Raw genomic sequence first — 21,990 nt, 5'->3', positions numbered from 1 at the left:
TCACCGTTTGACTAGTGCAGCCTCACACTTAGCTAAAACTGGATGGCTTTAATTACATTGATCCTAGAAAGCAATAGCTTACACCGAAGAAGAGAAACTGGCCCAAATAACATGAATGATGAATTTTCCCTGTGCAGCTTCCCTGCCCTCTACCCCTGCATCCTGCTTCCCAGAGTTGTTTTACAACCCCTTTAACCCTGGACAAGCAGAGTCCTTTGTCCTTTGAGCCACAAGCAAGGAGAGCAATGCTCCCTTGTGTGCACGGCCGATTGTTTGCCCTGCAGTTAAAAGGTCAAGATTAAGGARCCCAGCGGTGGGCAACACCTGATGGAGTCACAGTGGGGAGTGGGCTGGGGTCTGGGCATGCAGAGATGCTCTACAGCAGCAAAACCCTACCCCTGGCATTGCTTCTTGGTGGCATCCATGGAGTGGCATGGAACAAGGAYTGCTTCCCTCCCCGCTGCCGTCGAGGTAGATCAGCCCACCCACGGGACTCCTTGCAGCTCTGCAAATAGAGCAGCTCGAGCAGGGTACGTCGCTAATAATACCAATTACTGTTACATGCTGGCTACAAGGTACACTGGCAGTAATGGGATCCTGGGGGGATGAAATGAAAGCGATATAATATGGTGAGATAAATTAGCGTTGTAAAATTAGCCATGGGTCTAGTCAGGGATCTGACAAATGTGTCGCAGCTTTGGTACAAGCTCTGAGCGCTGCTGAATTGGATTTAGTGGCCCAGAGCAGAGCAGATGGGAGCAAGGGAAAAAAGAGTTTGAGGGGTCTCAGTACACACGTGCTGGTGGTTAATGCTGCTTGTTTCTTCCTCGGATTTGTGGAATGATGCATCCCCTGACGCCTGCTTGTGCGCAGCAGCWGAGGAGTGAGAGCCCAGCCCAGATGATGTGCTGCTGGAGGAGCTTGAGCCTGGCAGAGACATGGGAAGGGGGTTGGAGAAGCATCAGCAGGCTGGTACTGCTGCCAGCGTTGGTGCGTCAGCTGCCGATCCCTGCCCTGCATCGCTGGCTTCTTCTCCTGGGTTTGCTCCCAAAGGGCTCGGTGGGATGTGTGGCAGGCATTTGCACAAGTTTTAGCTGTGTAGGAAGGGTAGAAAGCTGGTTCCTGCATCCTGTTGTTGCAGCCTGGATGGGCTCTGGGGCAGAAGGATGTCTGGAGCTGCAGGGGGACTTTCTCCTGTTGACCAAGGATGCACAGCCAACAGTTTCCAATCCAGATGCACACTTTATTCTTCACCTGTCAGGTAGAGGCTGGAAGCCAGGAAATGGGGTTTTGTGCCTTGTGGARGCTGGCAGATGGATGTGGCCAGTTCCAGTGGGATCCAGTTGCTGGTGGCCCATCAGGACAGTCTCCACTGCAGGGGTGTGAGCAGTCCTGCCCATGAGTGATGGATGGCTGGCAAGAGCCTCTCACATATTTGTAAATGCAGGCTAATTGCGTATTTAATGGCTGACACATTACATGGGAACTGGTGAGAGGCAGACACGATTTAGGTCYGGTCTGATAAGGCATGTTATGTGATAAGAAAGGGAGAGACAAATTCTGAATATACTTTGTAGTTCTCTGCAGGGGAGCTGAGTGGGACACAGGGGTGGCAAAGGGATCTGAGAATGCTGGCACATGGCAGATGTGTCTGAGGGAGGGAACCAACTWGTGACATCCTTGGGGATGAGTTTGCAGAGGCCAGGCCACTGCCCTTTCAGCTCTGCAGCAGCACCAKCTTGAGAAACAAGTCCCGAGGGATTGTCTCAGCTCTGCCTGGAACATCCCAAGAGACCTGAGTCAATTCGTGTAATGAGCCCGCGAGGATGGAGATGTAGAAAGGCAAGCTGCAGTTTGTGGTAGCCAGTGGGCCCTGTGTCCTCCTGCTGCAAGCAGGACATGAGGTGCAGTGGTGACAGGCTTCAGGTATATCAGACCGAAACCAGCCCCAGGGTTAGGTTGTCCTTGCAAAACCAGCAGGGTGGTGAAGTGCAGCAAGGAGCCGCTTCCCTTGGCTCTGCTGATGGAGAAGTGATGATGTGGGACCACAACAGGACATTGAACCAGCGGCTGGAGTGCCAGCAACAGCATAAATAGAAATCCAACTTCTCAGCTTCTTGTGCAGCTATGATATATCTTGTTTCTATTGACTTTCTTAAACCTCTAAAATACATTGTAGATTGATCTACAAATCTGCAAAAGGCACCTTTTTATTTTTTTTTCTTTTAAGCCTAAAGCAATTTTCTGCCCGCTYCTTGTGGTTGGCTCTGAACAGACACATGTTCTCTTGTCCTATTTGAGGCTGGCACGCTGCCACCATGGTAGGAAGTTTAGTAATACTTGATCTGGATCGATTGAAGCCCATTATCTGTGCTGCTTGGGACTTGGTGGCGAAGGGRAAGAAAATATTCTCCCCAAACACATCAAAGCCCTGTGATAAGGACACAGAGTTGAGCTCTATTTATAGATGGACAGATGTCTTGCAAAAGCCCCGCTGCTGTCACTTGATTATGCAGTTTTTGAGTGTTTAGCAATGCTTGGATCTGAAGGTGGCTGAGGTGTGTCCCCTCCAGGCACAGCCCTAAGCCGTATCGCTTCTAGGTGGGCCTTGTTCCTTCCTCCAAGCAGGGACCTGACATTTGGATAGTSAGAATGAAGCAGCTGTGAGGTCCTGTGAGTGGTCTTGGGGTTGGTMACCAAGATAAGGTCTGCAATCCCTCATTGTGTTCTTGCATCTGCAGAGACCTTCAGAGCCCTTGGAGCTCCAGAGCAGAGCTGCTGTGGATGTTACACCAGAACACTGTGGCTGTTGAGCTGAGGGTTTATGGCTTAAGCAGGGAAACCCTCCATCTCCTGGGATACCTGGCTCTCAGCTGTGCCACCCTCCCAGCAAAGAGATTTTTTCCTACTGGTCACCCTAAACCTCCCGAGCAGCCAAACCTCCCAACCTGCCACCACTGACATGTTGTATCTCATTAATTTTTCTTCGTTATCAGAAGCTATCAAGGATATTTGAATGAGGACCAGCCATGCAAGCTGCAGGTTGGAGCRGCTCCTCAGGCCAAGTTGTCTCAGGTCTTGGAGTGTGTGTGAATGTAAATGTTACACGAGTGATTTTTGGGGGGTGGGGTGAAATGGGTTAGCCAATCCAGATTCTGCTCCTGGCATGAAGGAGTGCTGCTGTTCATTTGACAGAGTTGCTCTTCATTTCGTTCCAAACAATGCTGACACAATAGTCATGACTTTGGAAATGGGAGAAAGGTTGCATTCTGCTTAGCCTTGAGTGTTGTTGTCAAAGGTGCTGTGTTGGTTTTCCCTTGGTTCTGACCCTAGAAAAAGCARGGAAAAGCTGCTTCTAGCATCCAGTGGGAACCTTTTGTTTCAGCTCTGCCCACTGTCACTTACCTTCTTGCTGTGTGTTGCTGTGAAGGGCTCARTGTCCTCAACAGCTTCCCTGGACATTTCAGTGGCCCTGGCTGAATTTCCTCTAGTTAATTAACACTGGGTCCTGTCTTGAGGCTTCCAAAACTGAGGGCAATGTCTTAATGTGGTTCAAGTGACCTGCTGGCCATGCCTGTGCTCTCACAGCCCAGCCTGCTGCTGATCCCTTTGCTGCCTGGGCAGGAGCCATRCTGGCACAGAGTGGGTGTTCCTGTGTCCAAGCCCAGCACCAAACCACAGCAATGAGCAGGAGATTTCACCATAAGTGCTTTTTCTTTAGGCCTCAGTGAATTGTGGCTCTGGGAGGAAAGTTGTCATTTATGGGCAGGTTTGGGGACCGAGACCTGACTTCTTTTGTTTTATTTAACACACTGCCTCAATCAGGTGCAGGGTGGTTGCATGATGGATCCTGGCTGTGTGTCATTCCCAAGGCTGGGAGAAAGGAGATTTCTCTTCCCCAGGGTGTCCATAATGTGCTGGCTCCTGCAGAGCCCTCCGAGCACCAATTGCTCTCCTCTTGGTTTCAGTCTCTCCAGGTGCTGCTCAGTCCTGCCCATATATCCCTCTGATGGGTGGRCAAGACAGGAAGCGAATGCCTTTGTTACAAAACCACATATGGGCTTTCAGAGGGTGATGMCACTTCCCCAAGCCATCTGTCTAGTGAATGTTCCTTCCCTCCTGCCTGTTTATATTCACAGGAGTGCTGCTGAGCTGCACTCACTGTAGGTGAGCCATAGATGTCAAGAAAGACATCAGTGTCAGGAGAAGGCTCCAATGCAAGTCTTCCTGCTGTTCTGTATGACCCATGGTGGATGAGACCCCGATGTGCCAAGAGCCAGGGGAGGAGTGGGACACTCTGTGGGTCTGGCACAGGAGCCACGGGTGGGAGAGTGGCCCCAGTAGTGCTGGAGGTGACATTGTACAGCTGGCCCAGGATGYTGGTCTACAGTGTGACCAAGAGGATAATTTAGTAAATAAGGGGGAGGCAAGCTGTGGATTCCAGTTAAAAGAAATAAGCATCAGCAAGAAGGGTAGTACTTCCTTGTCCAAGGCCATTTCAGGGTTTTTCATGGGTTCTGTGTCTCATGGCTCCTGCAGGGCCGTGGGTGGGTGTCTGATGCTCTGCACACTAAAGCTGGCAATCATGGGGCCATAAGCATGAGGGGATTTGCCTGGGGTGGGAAMTGCCCCACTGAATTCTGGCTCTGAGCCATGGGGACCTCTTTGTTAGCCTGGTGGAGGGCATATGTGTGTAAAGCGGGCACCTGCTGCATCAGATGGAGGGGGAAAATTGCAGASCTGTCTCCTTGTAGTCCCCCTTAATGCCCAGGGGAGAGTGGTTGGAGGTGRGGATCTACTGGAGGAGCTGTTCAGCAGTGAGGGAATGGGCACAATCCCACTTGTGGGTGGGACAGGGAGCAAGGGGCTCAGCTGCACACACCTGGATCCCTTCCATGGCCATGGCACCCCCAGGGTCGTGTGTGCTCAGCACCAGTGACGCTGTTCCAAGAGGAGGTAGACAGCAGCATTGATTGCGCTCCTCACTAATGTTTAATGTATTATTTCCTCCTTCAAGATTACTGTTTTTAAGCTCTGGATAGCTCCAGGAAGCCTTCACCGAGGCCCACATCTCCAGGGCAATTTACAGCACACACCAGTCCCTCAGCACTCATTACAGCCCCCAATGAGGACACCTCAGTGCTGCCCTTCAGTAAGATCACATATTACTGGCTCTTTTTTTCTTCCTCTTGCCCCAAATCGTTGCACTTTAYATCTAAAAGGAGGGGCATGCAGGTGGGGAGCAGCACAATTTATGGATCAGAGATTTATATGCTGCTGCGACGCTGTATTTTTTCCCCACAGTGACACTTTATTGCCACAAATTACCAAACAGGCAAGGTTACACGAGTGACAGCAGGCAGAGCTGTAAAGGACAGGAACAAACGGCAGCAGGAAAAGTACCCAGAGGAGAGGGRGAGGTGTGGCAGAAATAAAAGAAGGAGGGACAAGCATCAGAAATCAGTTTGCTGTGSAGAGGGATGTGTGGGTGAAACCTGGGAATCAGGATGCCATCTCTGGTACAGGGGCATGACATGGGATGGGGACAGCAGCCGGTGGTCTGGATTGGGATTCTGTGAATCCCGAGTTTTAAACTTTCTTTTTCTCCCCCTCTCTCTAAATTGCCAGGTCCTTTTGCAAGCTGCTGCTCTTTTTTTTCCCCTTCTTTTTTTTTTTCCTCTTTCTTTTTTTTTTTTTTTTTTTTTTTTTTTTTTTTTTTTTTTTTTTCTGAAGAAATGACAGGTTTCTAGTTGCTGAAGGTTTTCTCCTCCCTGTATTCAGGGTGGTGTCAGCAGGAAGAAGCATCCTTAGAAAGCAAGACTTTGTCTTCCTTCCAAGCACCCTTCATCCCTAACAAAGTCCAGCTCACAGTATGTTCTCCTGGGAGGTGGTGCTGCTCAGAGGGTTATTAAGAGCCATTTTGCCATGCAAATGGTTGCTGTATTTCCTTGCTTTGTGGCTGTGGAGGATGCAAATATCCCGGGATTGCCCTTCAGTGAGGCAGGAGGGTCACTTAGTCCATCTGTATTAATACATTCAATATCCTTGATGGTGTGTGGGGGAAAAGCACCGGCCCTTGGGCAGGAGTGTCCGAGACGTTCTTTGGCTTTGGTTGAGCGACTCTGTCTGCGTCCACTCACCCAAGTTAGATCAGCTTAACTTCAAACGAATGTAAAAAACCGAGAGGCTGGAGTTTGGCAGAGGTATTAAGGGTGCCTTTGAGCTGGGGATGCTGCTCAAAGCTGCCGGGAGCTGTCACTCTATTATTCTTGCAACAAAACACCACCGGAGGAGCTGAGAGCCTCAGAGGCTCTGGAGCAGCAGCCAAAATAGCATTTAACTTTCAGAAATGTGCTACAGSCATGGGGCTCACCACACCAGCCCCAGGGAGAGCCAGCACTGCCCTGTGACCCCTTGCTGGCCACACAGAGAGGATTTGGGGGCACCTTTGTGCCACAGTGGACCATTGACTTGTCTGTTCCCATGCTTGTAAAAGATAATTTCCCTTGAATCCCAGTGCCACAAGCCAGGTATTTAATCTTGCTTGAAGGGAGCATGTCTAAAGCATGCAGGGCATCACAAACAATGGTAAGCAATCAATAGGCTAAATCCTGAGGTCTCTTACCCAGACTGTGCTGGAGTAAAGGTTGACAAAGTGCTGAGTAGTTACTCCAGACTTCAGCCCCGAGCTGAGGGCAGAAGTGATTGACTGATTTATTGATGATGCATTTCACTATGAATCTAGCCTGTCTGTTAGTCACAAATGCTCATTTGAGCATAAATCGYGGTCTGCCATGAGCAGATAGCTTCTCCTGCAGCAGAGCTGGTCAGAAGGGCTTCAGATGAATGGCTTATTTGGTGAAAAATAGTTTTGGATCAACGCAAATAGCTCGTGTTTCTGTGTTGTGCTTGGCAAATAGCCTCACCCAAGAAAGTGAAGGCCCACTTGTGAAAAAGATGAAGAGCTGGATTTTGACACGATGTTTAGATCTCCTTTCCAACTGGTTTTAGGTTTTCTTCCCAAATCAAAAAGCCAGATGAGTTTCAGAAGATTCCTCTGAAGCTCTCTTTCTTTGCCCTCTGAAACCCTTTTTCCTTATCCKCTGTGCCTGGCTTCTGCAGCAAAACCAGCGACACACGGCACTTCTAAAACCTGACGCTGACTCTGTGTGAACCCACACCTCATTTATTTTTAGTTGGCCCAGCAGCTTGAGGGCTCAGGCTCTGGCAGGCGTTCCTCCAGTGCTGCTGAGCTGTGGTCTGGGATGTGTGAGGCTGCTGGGTTTGCTGCCCTGATGTGGGACTGGGCTTATCCTGCTTTGATGGAGCGTTGGAAGGCTTGGAAGCRGGGTACAGCAGCCAAGAACACCTCATCCACAATGCAAGGCTAGGCAAAGCATCAGCTGTTCCTGCTGCAAAACTCTGTGCAAGCCCTTTAAAGGTGTCTATGATGTCACCTTCACCCCAAACTCTCAGCAGCTGGGATGTGGTTTGCTGGCTCTCCTGTTCTCAAGCCATCATCTTTTTTTTGGATCCCTTAAACTGTATTCTTATTATTCAGGAATAAAACCAAGCACCTCTATCACCTTCCTAGCTGGTTTTCCTCATCACAATGTTTCTTTTTTTTTGTTGTTTTTTTTTTGTTTTGTTTTGTTTGGGGTTTTTTTTTTTTTTTTTTTTTTTTTTTTTTTTTTGTTTTTTTTTTGTTTTGAGCCTGGCTGCTGCTGGCTCCATCTGCTGTGGCTCCCAGAGCCTGTGCTTACTGTGGCAGCACGTGGGTGCATCCGCGGTGGAAGCTGTAGGAAACCTCTCAGACAGATTTGTGCACGTGTCTGTGGCTCTCYCAGTATTTCCTGTTAATTAATGGACACTGGAGCCTGTCGCCTGTAACAGCACTCACTGGCGGGTGATAAATGGTTTGTATGACAAGATGGCAGCGAAAGCTGGGTGAGCTGCGGCTGCCGGTGCTGGGTTTGGGAGCCAGGGGTGAACGTCAGTCAATATCTGGATGGGAAGAGGGATGGTGAGGAGCCCAGCAGCCGATTGCAAGATCCCCTAGGCATCCTGCCTGCTCGTGCTGGAGGAATCCTTGCTGTGGCCTCCAGCAAAAAGAGCACCAGACCCCATGATTGACTGGCAGACCCCAGCCCCATTGGTGCTTTCTGGTGTGGAGGGAGGAGGAGGAAGGGTTTTATTTCTATGCTGTGGTGGCCCTCCCTGCTCCACAGGGATGGATGCTGGCTAGAGCTTGTAAGGATACCCTCAGAGCAGCCCCTCCTGACCCACACTGGGTTTTGCTGCTTCTCACACCACAGAAAAGGCACTGTGCCAGGGCCTGGGATCTGTTCTGTGGTGCTGCAGCTTCCAGCAAACCCTGCTCGGTAGCTGGAGTGCCCYGCATTGCTGCCAGCACCAGAAATCCCTGATGTGCTTTCCCTGTGGGTGCTAATGGTGGCACAAGGCTTGGCTGGGCAGCTCCATGTGGCACCAGCGCTTTTGGTGACCTTACTGGGCAGCAGTCATGGCAKCAGCTGTGTCTCTGCCCCCAGTAACTGGGTTCCAAACCCCAGCAGATGGTGGTGAAGGTGCTGTGTCACAGAGCAATAAAGGCTGGTCCTCAYGGGTGAGCTGAGTGTGGGGCTGGATGGGGTGGAACTGAGCTGCTCGTGATTGTGGTGTTCTTAACACAATCAGACAGTCCTGAGCCCAAACTGAGCCCAGAGCCCTGCAAAGGAGATTTTTCCCAGGGAAAAAGCACTGGCACCAGAGCCCAGCCTCCTGGGGAGCRCGTGTGGACTGACATTGCTTCTTGCTGCATTCCCAGTGGGACTGGTCCCTGCTGCAGCCCTCCGGAGCACACCAGGCACGCTGTGTGCTGTAAATCCATCTCCATTTCGGCTGGCACGCTGAAGCTGAGGTTTAATCACCCATTGTGCTCATGGGGACTCCAGCAGGGATCCTGCTCAGGAGGACAGTGTGGGTCCCYGTGGGATCCCTGCTGCCCTGGGACCTGTCATGCTTCCCACGGTGCAGGGGGGGCAGTCTGCAGTTACTGGGAAACGGAATTATCTGCTTCCCCAAGTGGGGAAAATAATAATAATAAAAAAGTGCCTTCCACTAGGTCATGAGCCATTACCTCGAGGGGCCCTTCATCAGCTGATGAATTCTACTTAATAAAATAAATACTGAGAGAAAATGTAATTGGATTTCATTTATTACCCAGTTCCGCCTAGCAGCCCCAGATTATACAAAAGCAATTAGAGAAAGCTCTCCATTAATAGCTATCTTCAAGCCGCCCAATGGGTTCATTCCATCAAACCTTCTGGCTTGTGTAATTTCCTTTCTTGGAGCTCGCTCCTGGCCGGGGGAGGATGTGGGGTGCGCAGCGCCATTGCCAGCAGCCTGCACACAAAGCAGCCCTGTCTCTGACATTTGCACAGCCATTCTCTTCCCAAGCATGTGTCTCAGCCAAAGGGTATCCTGGTTTAGGGCGAGAAGCCAGAGCACCTGGGCAGTTTGGCTGCAGACTAGGGCTTGGTTGTGCCTTCYCTGGGATGAGAGCATCCTTCCTCCGCTTGGCATGGCCGCGCGGTGGATCTGTCCGTGCCGCTTGGCACTGGGTGTGAATGCGGAGTCCCACGGGGGCGTTGGGTATGATGCTGTCCACCTGAGGGCCTGGCTGCYTCTCTGGAGCTGATTTTTCCTGTAAGGCCAGCAGGTTGCATCCCTGCTTCTGTCTCTGGCACCTTGCAGGGACACACAGCACAAACGTTTCCATTTCCTTGTTTATTTTTGCAAGAAGCACGAGGAGGGCCTGGAACAGCTTGCTAAGTTTGGGCAGAGGAGGATGTCTGATAGCATCTCCCTGAAAGTCTTATGGCAACACAGGGAAGTGTGTCTGAGGGCTCTCACAGGGCATGGACAGATGTCTGGCACCTGTGTTAYTGGGACAATGGCAGGTTAATCTTCAGCAGAGGCTTAACATCCTATCTGTTTTCACAATCCCTGTTTATAGTGGTGGATGAGCAAAGACAATTACAGCAGAGATGGCTTGTGAGGGGAGAGATGCTGACTGATCCTGGTGGACAGTTAGTGAGGAGTGGTCTGTGGTGGAAGGCATGAGGGGTGTACACATCCCTGGTGTGTGTGGAGCCCTCTCCCCTGCTCTTGCAGCCCTGCAGGGAGGTTTTCCACTGTGCTGCCTACTTTTGGCCCAGTCCCATTTTTGAAGGGACCACATCTTTGTTCAACCACAGCAAGCACAGGGCTGGAGGGAGAGAAGGGATTTTGAAGGGTGGTCCCCTTGCAGTGTGCAGGAGGAGGGAGAGCTTTAGGGGCAAAAGAGGTTCTTTGCTTCTGCCTGGGGGTGACAYGGTCTTCTCATCCCAGTTGTCATTCTGGGGAGAAGGCAGCACCCTTTCTCAGCTCAGGCAATCAGATCTGTTCCAGCTGATGCTCTGATGGAGCCAGAGTGGCTCTTCAGGGATGCACCAGTGCCTGTCATGCCTGGGAACCTGGCTCTGGCATCCTTGGTGGCTCCTGCTGCAGATACATTCCCCCCACACTGCTCTTGCTGTCCCCTYTCCTGGCTCCCTTTTCCTCCCTCTMTTTCGTGCTGTAACACMCCCAAAATGAGGCAGGGCTGAGAGGAACAGCGCAGCCAGGAAGGAGCTGACRTTTGGTTTCAGACAAGAAACAACATAAGGCGTAATGCAGCCGGAAAGGTGAGGGCAGATGGAGAGGGCCGGCGAGGCCGCGTGGCTCTTCATCTTCATTACAAGGCTCATGTCTGCGGTCTTGCTTCCRTGCTGCTTGCCAGCAAGGCAGGGATGGCTGGCAAGCAGAGATGTGCAGGGAGAGCTTTGTTTGCAGGAGAGACTGGTCCTACTGGATGGTGAGAAAATTATTGGGGAAAGCAAGCTTGGAAGCAGGGGGATGCAGGCAGGTGATGCAATGGAAAACCCAAAAGGGACAAAGAGGGATGCTCTCCTCGATGGGAGATGGCAAATGCCTTTCAAATGCAGGCTGCCTGCTCACCCTGGGTACTCACTCTGGAGAAAGAAGAAGTGAAGGGGAGTGTTTGACAGCATGGGAGGGGAGTGCTTGATGCTGATATCACTGTAGAGGCAGGGGGTTAATTTTGGCTGGTGAGGTGGAAAGTGGTATGGGGCCACTTTGCTCAGAGGGGCAAGAATTGGAGCATGAGATGGKGAAACTGTGGGTCTGAGAAGAAGGCTGAGGTGTGGAAGAAGGTGGAGACCTTTCCAGCATGCAGTGAAGGATGTGCAAAGGTCAGACACAGACTGTTGGACTGGCACTGATATTCCTTCCTTCCCACAGCAACAACTTGTCTTTGACCTTGGGCTCAGCTCTGAGATGACAGAGAAAGCTCTGAAAGAAGTAGAGTCAGCCTCCAAAGAAGAGTGGGGACCTGAAAACTGCTTTTTCCAAGCCAGTCAACAGCAGTGACCACATGAAACCTTCCCTTTTTTACCTTATTGTTTATTTTTTACGGGGGCCTTTTATTTATACCCCCTTAACATCCCTYCTGTTAAAGCAGCCTTATTAGGATGCTGCCCTTCACCAAGGAACTCTGCTATCGAAAAAGAGCATTAAAGATTCAACAAATAGCTGAGAATTGGGATTGATCCTAACCTCCCATAAATGGGAGTACCTTCCCCCATTAATCAGCCTTGGTTTTCACTTACAGGATGATGGCCTCAGTGCTACACTTCTTCAGGACTAAAAGCACGTTAAATATTTATCACAGCTGAGTATTCACTTCCCCCACTATTGCCAACTAAGATCCACTGCTTAAGCCTGCKCTGGCTTGACAGGTTGTGTGGAGAGGTGGCATGCCATTAGGAAGCCTCCTGTGCCAACACTCTCCGCTCGTTTGCTGCGCTAAGCACAGAGAGGTGGTGGCATCTCTCATCTCAGAGCACGGTCAGCATGGGATTGTATCATAAAATCTCCCTGCTGGCATTTTGCACCAGTAAATTAAACATACCAGGGATAAGATGCTTGGGCTTGCTCTTTAGCAGAGGGTTGGATCATCCGCGCTCCTTCACGTCTCTTTTACCCTCGAAAATAGGATKATTGCATCCAAACTGCACTGTAGGAGCAGCCCTCTGTCTGTGCTGAGGCTTTGCCCCATGCCAGGGTCTTCATTAGCAGTTCAACGTGTGGCTGTTTACATTGCAGTGCCTGGAAACATTTCCCAGTTTATGACCATGCGCATTCTCCTGCTCTGAAAGGATGCCGGCAGTACTCTCTGCCTTCCCTTAGGGTGCTGGGAGAGAGTTTTAATGGCCTTGCCAGCCTTGAAATGATGACAGGGTGTTCAATGATCCAATTATTGGTCTATACATATGTAGATACATCCTTGCTAATTGTGCCAGGTGTGCCCGTAGCGTTTCAGAGAGCAGCTATTTTAGGAGCGTCTCCGGAAGCTGCCTTTCCATTTTGCTGTCTGATCTTGTGCTGGCATTTCTTAAAAGATGGTGCTTGACTTTGAGAGTGGCTGATGAACCTCAGAGGTTGGAAAAAGCACGGGCTGCTCCTTACCTGAGGTGGCCCAAGGTGCTGCTGAGAGCAAACCCTGAGCTACGATGGGAGCAGTTTATCTGCTCGGGAAAAGCTGCCTTGAGATGTCGGATGGAGTTTCACTTCTGCACAGACTTCACTTGGCCAACTCCAAGAGCCGAGATTGAGCTGTTGTTGCTGGGTTAGTACTTATTTTTATTTTTATTTTTTTTTCTTATATTTTCAACTTGTTGGTTTGGCATCATCATGATGCATCTCCCGGTCTTGGCACCCACCCCCCGCCGCCCCCACCTCCAGTTCGAGCTGCTGATGTGCGCAGCCTTGTYGTAGCCGTTCACATGTACGGGCGCACAATGTGTTTCATTATCCTTGTCTCAAACTTGTTTTGCTGCTGTCACGCACCAGAAAAGTTAAACACGTCTGATCAAAGGCATGTAAACACAGCTTCAAAACAAATGCCCTCGAGTCCTGCCAAAAGCACAGAGCTGTCTCCGAGCAAATCACGTCTCGTATTCCCCTGCCTGTGCCTCCTGCTCCTCCGAGCGGGTGTGCGATGCCGCCTGATCTCCGGGAGCGTCGTGGGCTGCTGTTTGCAGCAGGGAAGGGCTGCCCACCGGTTGAACAGACTGCAGTGAGGATTTGAACCAGCGAGGGAGCTGGGAGGAGAGCGCAGCCTGAGCCTCAGGGCAGGAGGGAGAAGCTTGCTGCATCCTTGCATGTGAGAGGCAGCAAACCCCAGCGGTCGGCAGCCCTGGTGGGCTGAGGGGGAGTAAAGCATGATGCGAATTCGCTGGAAATAAAGGTGCTAAGTGTGCTTTTTCCAGGTCTGCCCTGGTGCTCCAGATGGTGTATTACCCTGACGCAGAAGCGGCGGGACCAGGAGCATCCAAGGCTACTGCTGCCTGTGCTCCCAGGGCATCGCTGGGTTTTGGGCTTGGCTYGTAGCAGAGTCAGCCAATTGCATCGTTTGTGGGATGAGAGGGGCCGGGCAAAGGAACCGGGGATGGCTGCAGACCAGGGGATGCTTCTGCTCTGCTCGGTTTCCAGCCCTGGGGGAGCAGGGAAGGGTGAGGTGAGGTGAGGTGAGACTTGCACCCCTGGCTCAGGGACTCTGATGTCGCTTGAACTCCCATGAGATTGATAAAAAATAGGGCATTCTCTACAGTGGCAGACAAGTCAGGTTTTCATCTTACTACAGTCTTAGGGAGGGCTGGACATGCATCTTAAATAGGAATGGAAATCTGTGGCCTTTTGCAGCCTCTGAGGGCAGGTGTTTTCAGAAAACACTGGCTCCTTTCAAATCTGCCAAAAACCCATTCACTGTTTGGCTACCAGCACGGCCAGCAAATAGTTTGGGAATTCATGAGCTTGTGAACTGACCCGGACTCTGCAAATGAGTTGCCCAAGGTCTTTGCCAAATGCCTTTGAATAATGGACATGTCAGAACCAGATGGGGTTGCAAATGGCAGGTTATTAGTGCCCGTTCCCTGTGCCAAGCAGAGCTGCACGTGTGTGCAAGCACTCAGTGTGTGCAGGGCTCGTCCTGGGAGCCAGTGGAGTGGCTGGGTTGATGCAGGTGAGATGATCCGATGGGTCTCCTTCGAACCACCTAATTGCATTAACAGGGGAGATAAAACCTCAGTCTTCCCCCCATACTGCTGCTGGACAGTCTCAGGCCGGCTGCGAAGTGCCCTGCAGGCAGTGGGGACATGGTCAGAGGTTAACGATGGTGTCAGCCCTCATAAATCATCCCTAATGAGACCTGAGAAAACGYTGGGTTGCAGCTAGGATGCACGGCTTGGCTGAGTTGTCTTCCCTTTACTTCGGTCTTTTTCTGCCGTTTAGTTTCCAGGATTATCTGTGTGAAACCTTGGTGGTGCTGAAGGCACTGGAGGCTCTCCTACATAGCGAGGAGTCCAGGGCTCTGCTCCTGGCACAGGCTGGCTGATGTGCTGCAGAATAAATAAATTTTCCCCCTTTTATTTTCCCTAAGGACAAGTTCATGTGTCCCTAGGGCGCCAGCAGTCTCAGGCTGCGGGGCATTTCCTGCATCCTCGTGTGGAGGCGCATCCGAGCCTCCGAGCATCCCAAATCTTAACAACTGGCTGGACGTGTGCTGCCCCTGGGCATCATCCTGGCCGGCCAAAGGGCTGCAGGGACCTCTCCAAAGCTTTCCTTCCAGMCCTTCTCACCTGCATTGGAATCACATTATGGGAATGCCGCTAAGTCCAAATGCTTCGSTGGGAGAGTCCTGCGCAGGAAGCACGACTCCAAAGAAGTTGTGCAAGGTGGGAAGATGAAARGAGGTTATTGATGTCCCCACCAAAGGCCACCTCTGGGGCTGGCAGCGGTGGGCTGCTCCAGGCTGTGTGTGGTCCCTGCAAAAGCTTCCAGACACCGTCCGGGATGCTGGGAGGAGTGAAGCAGGGCACAGTGAATACTCCCTCCGATTTATTATTTATAAAGTACTGTCACAGCCCTGGAAGTGTTGGGACTCTCAGAAAAGCTGTAGGAATGTACTAATTAAAGAACACAATGGGAATGTAAATTGGGAAAGCTCCCCGGGGGGAAGCAGCCCTGGGGGGAGCTAATTTGCCAGTCCCCACTCCTCCCCTGCAAACTGGCTGAGACACTGGAGCAATTAAGGAGGAATTTGACTGTTAAATATAATCTGGAATTGTGTTTTTGGCTTTTTTTTTTTTTTTTCCAATTGTAATATTTTTCTCTTGGGAGTAACTGTGTTACCAATTCTATAAATGCAACTTTAACCCTCTGTTCTGCCACATTAGGAGCTGTTTGTGGGGTTTTTTTTGCAGGGGGTGGTGGTGGTGTTGATCTTTGTTGCTGGAAACAAATTCAGGTGAGACTGTCAGCGCGAAGGTGGGATGTCACCCCCGTGTGTGATGAAGGACATATGGCCCTGGGGCAGGGCTAAAAATAGCCAATCTGATTAAGAGGCAATCCCTGACTCTGGAATCACAGAATGGTTTTTGGTTGGAAAGGATCTTGAAGATGATCCCATTTCAACCCCCTGACATAGGCAGGGACACCTTCCACTAGAGCACATTGCTTAGGGCCCCATCTAGCCTGGCCTYAAAYACTTCCAGAGATGAAATCCAAAACTTCTATGGRCAAACTATTCCAGGAGTAAAGTACTGATTGTCAGAGTTATCTCCTGAAACCCATCCTAAGAATATGGCTTTTTTGGTTGGTCTTTTTTTCCAGGCAATTTCGCTTCTGTGTGGCCTGGCTTACTCTTTTGTGCTGTTTTCACCCGTCTTGCCCTGCTCAGGAAATACATATATTTGGTGTCATTTGAGCTGTGGGCTCAAGGTGGTAGCTGTGATGTATTTCTCTTTTCCTGTCAACTTCTTTTATACAGTCCAGGGTGAGAAGACAAACAGAGAGACTGTCACAAATGTGAGGTGAAGTAAAAACATGCTCAGGCTATGGTGGTCAGCAAGGGGTGACCATCAGCTCACGTGCTGYGTGGTGTTGGGTTCATGGGTCAGYTGCCTCACGGTGGCCAGGTTTGCAGCTGAGCAAAGGGCTTGTATTCTTGGGCTTTGGGTTTTTTTRTTTCCTTTATCTTGAGCGCACACTTCAGTGTGCTGTTTACTRGAAGGTGCTCAAAGCTTGTAAAAGAGCTTTGAGAATGAAAACCAATGTGATTGTAGCTGGGGCTGTGTGTGATGGCTTGGTTGTTGGATCATTTTAAGATGATGCTCCCAGGCAAGCAGCAACTAATATGTTGCAGAGCCCTTCTCCCACTCTCATTTTCATCCTTCTGATTAGCTTGAATATTTATTACATTTTATCAATAGGCATTAGTTGCTTGAGATTGTCATCCATTGCTAGCTACCGTTGGCAAGGGTTTGAGAGCTCTCAAAGCTGAGACATCGGAAAACATCATAGATGCAGATTCATGTGATAATGAGAACCCTCAGAGCAGAAGGATTTTGTCTGCTTGTGAGAGCTGACATGCTCTGGGTAAGATAATGCATTGTGATAGAACAGCATCCCTGGTCCTAACCCTGAAAAAGCCTTAATTCAGCCTCGCATGAGGGTTGCAGAGCATCCCCCTTCCTCTGTCCCAGCAATATTGGGAAGGGAAGCCCCCACYCACCCAGCAGACCAGGCTTCATCCCCAGGGTCAAGCCACAACACCCCGTGACCTCCTTGCTGTGGCCACTTCCTGACAGCCTGGTGGCTCTCCAGCTCCTTTGCCCATCTGGATCCAATAGCTGCACATGGTGAAAAGTCACACCGAGCCCGGGAGGTTGGGGAGAGCCCTTTTCCAGCTGGGGCTGGACAAGCTTCTCCATGGCCAGGGCAGGAGGGTCATCTGGTGGAGCTGCCACTGTGGCCCACATCTCCCACCCTGGGCCACATCTGCCACTGGGCAGAAATGGGCCCTGGGATTTCAGCATTGTTCAGAWGATCGCTGCCAGGATCCGGAGCAATCCCAGCCGTTTCCCTCTAAGCCTGCCTGTATTTATTGCCATTTGTTCTGGTTTATTTTTCCAAAAATAAAAGTTGGTTGAAGTAGCACAAAAGCTTGGGAGGAAACAGGCTGAAGGAGCCTGAGGAAATAAAGATTTAGAGATTGTGCTGGCCCCCTCTCCTCCTCACCCCCATCTCTGAAAAATCCATGGAAATGTGGAATCTAAAACCATTCCACCTTTTTTTACTGTAGGGCCTAGAGACTCCATTTCTTACCCACAGCAGGGAGTCTGGGGAGGCAAAACAGAAGAAAAGCAGTATTTTCCCTATATTTGAAGGTGGAGAGGGTAGGGCTGGGAAGCTGTGGTGGAGCCAGGATAATGGCTCACATATCTCAAATCACTGGCTGTCCCTTTCTCTTTCTCTACGGCCTGCAGCACCAGTGATGGTCTTTCAGAGACAATGCTGGGACCTGATGATGCTCAGGATTGCATCCAGTTTCCAAAATGGCATTTTCCAATGTGACCTCTGACCAGCCTGTGCTGGGGTATCCAATTCAACCCAGGGCTGGTGCTGATCACTCTCCCTTCCTCCCTCTCTCACCATCTGAAGTTAGTTTCCTCTGGAAGACAGGGGTCAGGAACACTCGGGTGCTGACGGATCAGTATGTGCTTTCCTGGATCGGGGCCTTGCATTCCTCCTGCCCGTCCAACTGGATGCGGGATCCCTGCAAGCCCAGGAGGGATTGCAGCGCTGGGGAGATGCTGCAGCGGGGCATGAGACCCGAGCAGTGCAGCAAAACCTCTCGCCTGCAGCCACTGCTGCTGCTTTTCTGCTGCCAAACGAGCTCACCTCGATTGTGGGAATAGGTTAAAACCAAGGAGCAGCTGCTGTGTACTGGGTCTGGCTGATGGTGGCTATCGGTGCTCAGTCCTAACCCAGCCATCTCGTTTAACTTTCTGACCTGTGAGACAGCAGCTTCCCGCAGGGAAACAGCCCTCGGCTTTGCTTGTCCCGTCTCTGGGCCAGGGAAGAGGCTTCCTAGAAGCGGGGGGTYTGCGAGCTCAGCCGGGCGACAAGGTAAGTCACCTTCTCAGCGGGGTTGTTTGCACAGCTGCGGGTGGCCGTGCCCGCTCCCACARCTCCACATTCTTCCCTGMRCCGAATATCCGGGACAGGCATCSCTCCGCKCTCCGCGCACTTTCATTTCCTTCAKCGCGCTCGGGGAGCCTCTCCCGAGCATCCGAGCGCTGGGGCTGACCCTGCACCATCCCTGCACCATTCCTGGGCTGGCCGATGGCTGCAGGCTGCTCCAGGGAGCGCGGAGGGAATGCCGCCCGYGGGAGGGAATGCCGCTCGGAGCGCACACGCCGCCGCTGCCGTCGCGCTTGGCGGGGCTCGCTGGCAGCCGGGCTGTGGGAGCAGGAGGATCGCTGCTGTCACCCCAGGGCGCTGACAGCCTCCCTGCGCACAGCCTCCGCTGTCACCCGCCGCGTTGTTTTGTGTCTCACGAGCCCTCCCGCTGCCCGGCCAAACCCTTCCGTGCGTGCGGATTTTATGGCGGTGCCTCCGGGACGCTGACAGCYTGCTGACATCCCTGGGTTGTGGGTTTTTTTCAATTGCTCGGCTGCTTCCATCACCCCGAAAAGCCAGCAGGAAGCCCATCTTCATGCAAGMGGGMKCTGTGGGGTTTTCATGGCTTCTCTSTGTTCTTTTCCTGCTTTGCAGAGAGCTCCAATCGTGCCCTATTTGTTCTGAGACTCCGCAAAGTGGCGAGCCCCGCGCAGACAGCACGCTGGGGCAGCTGCCCGTGCAACCCGGGGATTTACTGCAGGCAGTTTGTTTTCCCGAGGAAGTTACTTTCCAAGATAGCATCTGGTCTTTTATGAGGTCTGATCAAATAAGGTGGTATGTGTGCAAGCAGGGGGGTGGTGTTTTTTTATGTTTGTACATGTATTTTAAAAGTTTTATAAATAGCGGACCGATGAGATGCTTTCCTGGTCCAAAACTGCATCTCATATGCCTGTGGTTTTGCTGAAATTACTGCTGGATGCAGAAAGAAAGTTCCTTCTCTGAAAAGACACAAGGGCTGTATAGATACTYACACCTTGGAAGACACACGTATTAGCAGTAAGTGCTGTTATTTTCAACACYGACACAGAATTATTCTCTAGGAGCYTTATTCATAGCGCAAGAGGCAGTCAGCCATGGAGGTTGTGGGAGAAAACCAAATACTTCTGCACACAGCTTGCTGGCCCATTGAAGCACTTCAGAAAATAGCAAGAGGCATAACGTGTTCTTAGGGGGCTAGGGCTCAGTTTGCAAATAATTTTCCTGGAATAAAAAAAAAAAAAGGAAAAATAAAAAGAGGCCTCAATGTGTGTTTGTGGGCAAAACTGGAGAAGAAGTGAGATTCCAAAGGGACTCTGGGCTTTCACTAGTGCGCAGCAAGTCCTGCATGGAAAAAGGACTATGTGGAAACTCGTGGTGGAGGTGCTTCTGCTTGTATTTGTTGCGTTTAAAGCTTTGGCTGAAAGGAAGGAAACAAGAAACTGAGGTGCAGCTCTTGGGTGTTAGCTTTTGGAGGMATGTCTTGCAATAAAATTGGAAGGGGAAGGAGGATTGGCTGAAAAGCATCGCGGTGATAGAAGAGGGCACTGTGCTTTCTGCAGCCCTTTCATTAATGGGTGGTTAGTAAGTGATGTGCTAATGGTGTGTGGGAACCTGGTTACTTGTGGCTTTCCATCTGGGTAGTTTTAAAAGTATCTACAGAGCTGTCTCATCTCATTTATATTTTAATGCTACCATTTCACCTCTTCCTCCTCTGTTGTGCATCCCCTTCGCTCTTCCAGGCTGGCTGCAGCAGATCAGGTAGGCACCATCCCTTGGCAATGGGTTTTCTCCCCTGTGGGGTTCCTGGCTGGCAGGGACGCCACCAACACGCCAATTCTCCAGGTCCCACCCGTGCTTTGGCCAGGCGTGGAACCCACAGGGATAAAACCACCCCAGTGAGACCTGCCCTGCCCTACTGTTGGCGTTCAGAGTATCTGCCCCTTTCGCCTGCCTGTGCAGAGGCATTTCTGGATGTGAGTGCTTAATCCCCTCTCCCGTGGTGACCCCTGCGGAGCCCACCCTGCCGACAAAGATAACAMCACACCGAAGCCACCCGTCGGCACATCCGCGGCTCCGGGATTTGTTTTTCATTTCCTCTTGGTCTCCCCTCTCTCCCACTGTGAGATGGAAGGGTTTGGCAGCAGATCCCATTCACCCTGTTTGCTTTCCTGCAGAGAATCATTTCTTCGGGGTGTTGTGTTAGCAGTCATGGGGGGCTGAGCCGAAGCCACTGATGTCTTCTTGAAGAAGATGTGAAAAGCAAATCAGTGCTGTGTGACCCAACCTCCTACCCCCTCACCACTCCCCAGGGGACCACCACCAGCTTCCCYAGCTCCTTCCTTTTTGTGCTGCACTGCACATTTTATTTTTTYCTTGGAAGTTTTTAAGCTATTCCTATAAACTTGTAACAGAAAGGGAGACAAAATGTCACCTGTGTGAGACAGATTGACAATAGAGCTGTTATTTCCACTACTTTAGAGAAAGCTGTCATCAGATGTAACCAGGGTTTTCTTTGCTATATCAGACAAGCATTACCTAGAAGMAAAAAAAAAAAAAAAAAAAAAAAAAAAAAAAAAAAAAAAAAAAACCACCCCAAACCAAACAAATCCCACCTTCTCCCTGGGATATGGCATTTCTAGCTGATTTAGCATCTGTAGCCAGGCTTTGTTTCTCAGCTGAGCCTACATCCCGGTGTCACTGCACACACTTCCAGTTCGGTACCAGCTGTCCTGCAGGCACCTCTGAAGCAGAACCCACATGATGACAATGTGCTGCTGTGTCGAGGCACTGGGTTTTATGAAGATCAGAGCTGCTGGTCAGGAGTGGATGGTATTTCACACAACAAGCTTCTCCTCTTTCTGCTCCAGGAATGGCCAGGGAGCAGTTCATGTAGAGGGGAAGGATTTTGGGGGCGAGAAGCTAGATGTGTGTGTGTGTGCATGTTGACATGAGAGATGGGAGAGGTAAAACCTTTTGATAGTTCAGTAAAGGGCCTAGGAAATTACAGCCCTGAGCTTTGATTGAAAGCCTGGGTGTTGCTTTACCAGGAAAATGCTACTTGCTGTTGTTTGCATGGCCACGAGGTATTTACTCAGTGCCTCCTGCCAGTGAATGTTTTCCTCTCTCAGGAGCAGCTCACCCAGCAGGAGCTTGCCTCACATCCCTGTTTCTGGCTGCTGGTGGGGCACCCAGCCCGTGGATATGAGGACAGTGGGATGAAGGTGCTGGGCTTTCTGCAGCTTCATGGAGGACAGCTGATGTGGCTCCTGCTTTAGCTTTTTCTGGAGACACACTGCTGTCCCYRGAACCTTTGTGAGCTCTTTCCAGGRCTCAGAGGAAGCAGGARGAAAATGCCTCCAGCTCTGTTTTGTCCTTTGTTTCTGCCTCCACCTTTKCTTGCTCAGCTGCCGTCCTGCTCTCTGCAGAGGGCAAGGCTGATGCCACGAACAAACAGCACTGGGGACGTTCTGCACCCAGTGAATGCTCATGTCTGAGTTCAAAGCCTTCTTTCCATAAGAGCTTTGTAAACCACGCTGCTCCCTTGCATATTTCTTACCTTTAGCTGAAGTTTTTTTTCTGGAAAACAGACACAAACTGTTCATGGGAAATTATTATGAGGTATTTGCTCAGTACTGGCTGTGCCTTGAGGAGGAGCAGCAGTGCCTTGCCATGACCCAGGAGCCTCTGCTCAATYCTTGCAGACCAAAGGAGCAGATAAGAGATAGCTGCCTCATGTTGTACACCTTTTTTTTCCCCCCAGCCCCTCATTTGGGATGAGGTGAGCATAAGCAGGGATTAGTTTGTTAAGCTGTGACAGTTCATTAAATTTCTTGGACTTTTTCTCTGTGTTTCCTCTGCAGACACTGCTGATGGCTGAGCTGGTGGGGG

The 21,990-nt window shown here is 50.8% G+C and overlaps 1 protein-coding gene across 1 annotated transcript in view; it reads left to right on the top strand.

Moving 5' to 3' along the window:
• The window catches only part of CNTFR (ciliary neurotrophic factor receptor), a 199,521-nt gene that overhangs the window by 52,014 nt on the left and 125,517 nt on the right, over positions 1 to 21,990 (top strand). The window lies entirely within an intron of this gene.

Source organism: Malurus melanocephalus, unplaced genomic scaffold (assembly GCF_030028575.1).
Source record: "Malurus melanocephalus ecotype Western Australia unplaced genomic scaffold, MMel_1.1 scaffold_113, whole genome shotgun sequence".
NCBI lineage: Eukaryota > Metazoa > Chordata > Aves > Passeriformes > Maluridae > Malurus > Malurus melanocephalus.
Note: the sequence above shows the minus strand (reverse complement) of the source record. Positions and strands in the feature narration are given on the sequence as shown.